At 29.6% G+C, this 6000-nt stretch overlaps 1 protein-coding gene across 1 annotated transcript in view; it reads left to right on the top strand.

Moving 5' to 3' along the window:
• Nucleotides 1–1899: 1899 nt before the first annotated feature.
• LOC100164444 (peroxidase) overlaps nt 1900–6000 on the top strand; it is a 34074-nt gene continuing 29973 nt past the window's right edge. Inside the window, exon 1 of the mRNA XM_008183344.3 lies at nt 1900–2070. The gene's annotated coding sequence lies outside the window, so the exon portion shown is untranslated. The remainder of the gene's footprint in view (nt 2071–6000) is intronic.

Below are 6000 nucleotides of genomic sequence, written 5' to 3'. Positions count from 1 at the left end.
TGAAATTATACGAGCATGGCGTATTATTTTATAGGTGTAGGTACCTATACCTCCTACGTATAATATTAGACCGTGTTTGGTTTGGCTAAGGTTAATGGTTATCGGGGTGAGATAAAATAACAATAATTATATATTGTTACGTGTGTATAATCACCTATAGCCGTATAACTCTATAAGTAAATAAAATAAATATGTTTAAGGGCATTTGCAGGGATTTAAAACGACATTTTCACCCATCTAATTAGCCCTAATTAGTGTATACTGCAGAGAGCATATCGATGATACCTTCGTGATGATAACGATACGGACGAATATTAAACTGTTATTCATATAGTATCTAACTACAAAATAAAAAAATTGAATAGGTATCTACATTTATTTGTAACATAAACAGTTGTCACTAGAATTAAAGTTGTTTGTCACTTATAATTATAAATAATACATTTTTCATACAAATGACTCGTCGTCGACAATAGAAAAATCATCGTAATAAAGCATAGATATAACTTTAAAGTGCAGGTACCTATGCTTAGAAACGCAGGTATACTTATATACCTGTTCTATATAATAATATAATTTATAGATTATAGGTTCATACTAAAAATGTCGATACTTAAAAAAAGCGTTTAATGGTATTTTTTTAATGACCGAAGTCGGAATATAAGGTAAGTTTAATGCACTATATGGGAATTTTTTTTGTATGGGTAATTGATATATAGAGATGATAAAAGTACACAATTTATTATAAATTATCGCACACATTTTACAATGTAGACTTTTTGCAAATTGCGTAGGCTATAATAATAAATAGTCCATTTAAATTTTAAAATTGTATTATGTATTATGTTATAGTAATCTATTTTTTGAATATTATTTATCATAACATATTATTGTCAATTTATAATAACAAGTTTACACGAAAAAGACCTTGTTGTTATAAATAAATAAAAATGTTGGTTCAAATTATTTTTTCTTTGGATATATACCATTTATTTGTTTTTTTTTAAAATTATAATTAAAATAATAATACCATAAAATAATAAAATAATAAAATAACATCTTATTACAATTTAATGTAATCATAAATAATGCATTGATTGATGTAATACATATATTACATTATACAGTATATCATTGTGAGTAGGCATAGGTTCCTACATCTATATCACTTTTGTAGTAGTAAATAAATTAAAAATGTATAATATACTAGAATCAATTTATAGAATATAAATTTTCCAAAGAGTCTAACTTCCATCGACCACTATATCCAATATAATATAGCCTAAAATTCAACAGGATCTTTGAAAAAAAAATTCAAATGTGCTAGACTTTTAAAAAAAATTACATATTTACCTAATACAAAAATGGCGTTTATGCCCAGCATATTATATTAAAGGTACTATTGATAACATCGCGTATACCACGTCTGAATTTTTAAGAACGCTATACCAACGATTCATACGACGATTGAAATTCTGTTGTAGAAAATTATTGAGTTGAATTTTTTTTTTACGACCGGATACGTAGCTATAATATGTATATACCTATCATGTTATGTTACCGTTAAAATATTGAAACTTAAAAATAATAGAAAATTATACAATTTAATAATATATTAATATACACATATTAATATATTAATGTGAGACGCAACTATATACAAGTGCGCGCGCGCGTTCGATGTCTATTATACGATGTTAAGAGGACAAGGTGTGTCGAGTCAAGTGTATAAACCGCATAGTTGAGCGGACCTCCACGGGAAAAAATGCACACCAAAAAACGAACTGAGAACCGAGCAGCTGACCCTGCGAGATGAGAGAAAAAAAAACACACCACCAAAACGGCGTCACAATCACCTTGGTACTTTCACAAAACTGATATTATATGAACAGAATCGCGAATCCCAAGAGGTCCATTCGTTCCCGAACCGGTGTTGTGGTTAGGTTACGACGCGCGCCGAACGTTATAGTAAACAAGACGCGTGAGGAGTAGGTATAGTATTATAATATTATTGTGCACCGATCTTTTTGCCGAACACTCCGACGACGATCAGCGCCCAATCACATTAAGGTAGGCAAATCTTATTGCTAAGTCCTATAGTGACATTATGTTTTATTATAGTAATATTATTTTATTTATGAACGGTTAAAAAAAAAAAATAGAAAAATTAATACAAATATTTCGTCGTCACGTTTATTGTTACGACTTGACCGTTTTCTAATAGTGAGCTGGGAAAATTGTACAGTACCTACGACGAGGTACGTATGTAATTTTTGGACAACGATTGTCAATTGCTATATTTTAAACTTAAACCAAATTCCGTATTTTTTTTCTATTTTTTTTTTAAACTAATTCTAAGGCGTTCGAAACCTTAAAACTTACGAAAAAATGAATAGCGTTTTTCTATTAAGTTTATAAACGGAATATACCTACAATACTGTTGTACAATTTCGTTTATTTTATTCGAATAAAAAATAAATTATTTGATTTATGGCTTTAATGTATTAATTAATTTTAAAAGTTTTTTTTATGAAAGATCTGATTGAGGTGCATTTGGTCTATCGTGTATTTATTATTTAGATTTTGTTTGTTTTATTCCGTTTATTCATTATAAGCCATTCAAAACTACATTAAACGTTTCATAATAAATAAGTTTTGGTAATTAAGTGGTTTCGAACTTCTTAGACTTTTAGTATTAAAAATGTTATGCTATTACATCTCCATCATAGAGCACAGAAATATGTATAGTAAAAAATATATGATAAGTAATTAAGATATATTATTAGGTATATAGCCAATTAGGTATAATAATATTATGGACGTAGAGTATAGACTATAAGGATAAAATTACGATTTTTGGTATGTGAGCTTTTATGTGAAATATTTTTTTATATGATACAAAACATCTGATAAATACATTTAAATCGTTAAAAAAAATATTAACTTTTGTTTGTCTTATAAACCAACATCGTTACCATTGCAACACTGCAGCGAGAAGAAATTGATTTTTTTTTATAATTAGACGAAAAAATTCTCACGCACAACATAATATAATAATGATATATTATTTCTTACGTACAGTATATAGATTGTTCGAGCGAAAGAAATTGAAATCCGGTCTTATCACTCCTATTATTGAATGTCAATCACATATTTACATTGTTATAGTGCATTAGTGGACCTATCACCTATCACCTTTTCTCTTGTCGATTCCCAACGTAACCATATAGTTTGAAATGTTATAAAAGGAGAGACAGAAGTGTGTGTACAGTGATTTCGCAGTCGAGTAAAACCTGTGCGATCATAAAGTATTATTTTATAATGAACTAATAGAAATTTAAACGCATTAAAATTGAAAAAGTTCTCGAAACGATGTTGGTTTTAATGAATTTAATTGTTGAACATTCATATATTACCTACCTATATATAGGTAGTATATAGCCAGTATATAGGTACTAGTATCTAATCGGTGATAAAATTAACAGCCAAAGTGCCTTTTATAATCGGATTTATTTGACATCAAAAAAAACTTATGGCAAAAATACTTGAAAATAAAAATAGAAACTTTCACACGATTTAAAACTATCAAATAATAGCAATCGTCTTCCGATGCTTTTCGTTATTTTGCCTATAAAAATCATTCGAAGTTTTATTACTAAAAAAAAATTTCGTGGAGTTTCTATACCGCGTTTTCGAACACCATATAATTAGATAATTATTGTAGTATTATAATAATACGGTATAGGAAAAATAATAACCTATGTATTATAATAGGTATCTACTTATTTACTTGTATATTATCTTAGTTACACGCGCCTACATAAATAGCTACGGTTTACGGTGGATAGGTAATTATTACTCTTAGAAGATTGAATCTTTGCGAAAATAATAAAAACTTTATTTGGATAATTACTAATTAGAGTTAAAAAAGTTAAAAATGTAAAAAAGAAAAATTCGCGAACGCATTTTTAAAACTCCGTTTTTTAAACGTACCTACGTAATAAACACGCGCCATAATATATAGCCATTATTGCGCGCACACTTCTATGTAATCATTTATCAAATATTGGGCCGGTGAGAAAATGAAAAAAATAAAAATAAAACGCAAATACGTTTTCGAAACTAATAATAAAAACGCGCTGTTTATGGCAGGGAAGAGTAAACGCGGATCGACCCGTAAAATATTATATTTTATTATAATATATTATTATGTGCCCAGCAGCCATATTTCACATTTTTGTTATGAACGCGTGCGTACAAAATATCGTACCCGTAGGTATACAGTCGCGGATGAAGTCATATCGGTGAAAAACTGGACTTTCACTATTTACGTACATATATTTTACGCATTTCGACGTTTTAATAATAATAATATATTACACTATTTAAATACATGCGTAATATTATACGTACACGTACGCTGCGAATTTGGGATTGCTCGTTAAAGTACGTTCGCATAATACATTAATTCGTGTTAGATGATGGCTCCTAATAATATTGTTTGCGGCGGCGGCGTGTCGTCTGCAAAATATAATATTATGTATAATGTTGTACCGTAAGCTAAACCAGAAGCTTCCCTAAAAATAACTTTTTTATTTTTTTTACCAATTATTTTCCCCAAACTACTTAGAGATAAACGTCGCTCCCAACTGCACCCTACCACCCATTCGCTACCACAATAACACTCCTGACGTAAAATAGGGGAGGTAAATTTGTGGCAGCACGATGTCGTGTATAGGATTGCGAGCGCAACAGCTTCGCGAGCACTTGAAATAAATGATAATAATAGTAATAGCTGGTGTTGAAGGTGTGTACCTGTGTGGCTGTGTACATTGTGTACACATATTATAGTCACATCACACATCGCATCGCATTGCGGTGGTCGCAACATACTATTTACATTATTATAATTATATCGTAATGCGGTCGAAATAAATTTAATACCTATATACACGACCGATGTATAATTTTGTAACGTAAACAGCTACAGGTGCTCATTATCAATGCGTACGAATCGAAAACGGTGTGCGCCGACCGACTATATAGTCCATATAGGTAGATCGTGTGTGGTACCTATACTTGGTATTATACGTAGGTACTTGTCTATAATACGCGCCGACCACGTCTAGTTAAAATAATATGTACACAGGTCATTATGATTAAAAATAGTTATAATGATCTCTACCATATAATAATATAAGGTGGTCTATTTAAAAATAGGAGATGTAAAGTATTGACTTTTTTAAAAGTATCATTTTTTTTCCATATAATGTCATGTCTTTGCTAAGCAATTGAAGTTTCTGGATAGGTGTTTCTCATACGGGTTACAACTTTTAAAGTTTTTATTTTTTGAATGACAACGTTCATTTGTATACAATTTAATATCCATATACCGAATATTTAGATTTATAAAGGCAGAATTTTGAATTAGCAAAATATTTTAAAAATTATAGTTACAGAAATTAATTTTTTTTGAAAAATGTTATTTTTAATGTTAATAGTTATGACTTTCAGTTATATGAGAAAAAGTATCAACTACTAGGTGCTGTTAATCATTAAATACAGTATAAAAGTGAAAACAGATTTTATAAAAAAATCATCGTTTTCAAAGTATAATTTATAAAACAGTTAATATTCTTTTGTAACAATTCAATTTTACACAATCAAAACCACAATAATGTAAATTTATTTATTTTTCTACTATTTACTATAAAACACGCTCTACTCTATTTTGGGTCACAACTCAGAGTTTGGGGACCGCTTTGTATAACAAAATCTGTGCGTGGCTAAAATAATATTATAAAATATGTACGATGGTTACACCGTATAGCGTATAATAGATATAACCACCGATATAGGTACGCACCTGTAAGTCAATCGACGATCCTTGAATTTTGATCTATATGGCTATAAACGATATATGGCGTTATGTAGTGCAGTGGTCGCGGGGTCGAGTCAATGTCGTCTGATATCGGGTCAGAGAACACGATTGAATATTAT

This window comes from Acyrthosiphon pisum, chromosome A1 (genome assembly GCF_005508785.2).
Source record: "Acyrthosiphon pisum isolate AL4f chromosome A1, pea_aphid_22Mar2018_4r6ur, whole genome shotgun sequence".
Lineage (NCBI taxonomy): Eukaryota > Metazoa > Arthropoda > Insecta > Hemiptera > Aphididae > Acyrthosiphon > Acyrthosiphon pisum.
The sequence above is the reverse complement of the archived record's forward strand: the minus strand, read 5'-3'. Positions and strand labels throughout refer to the sequence as shown.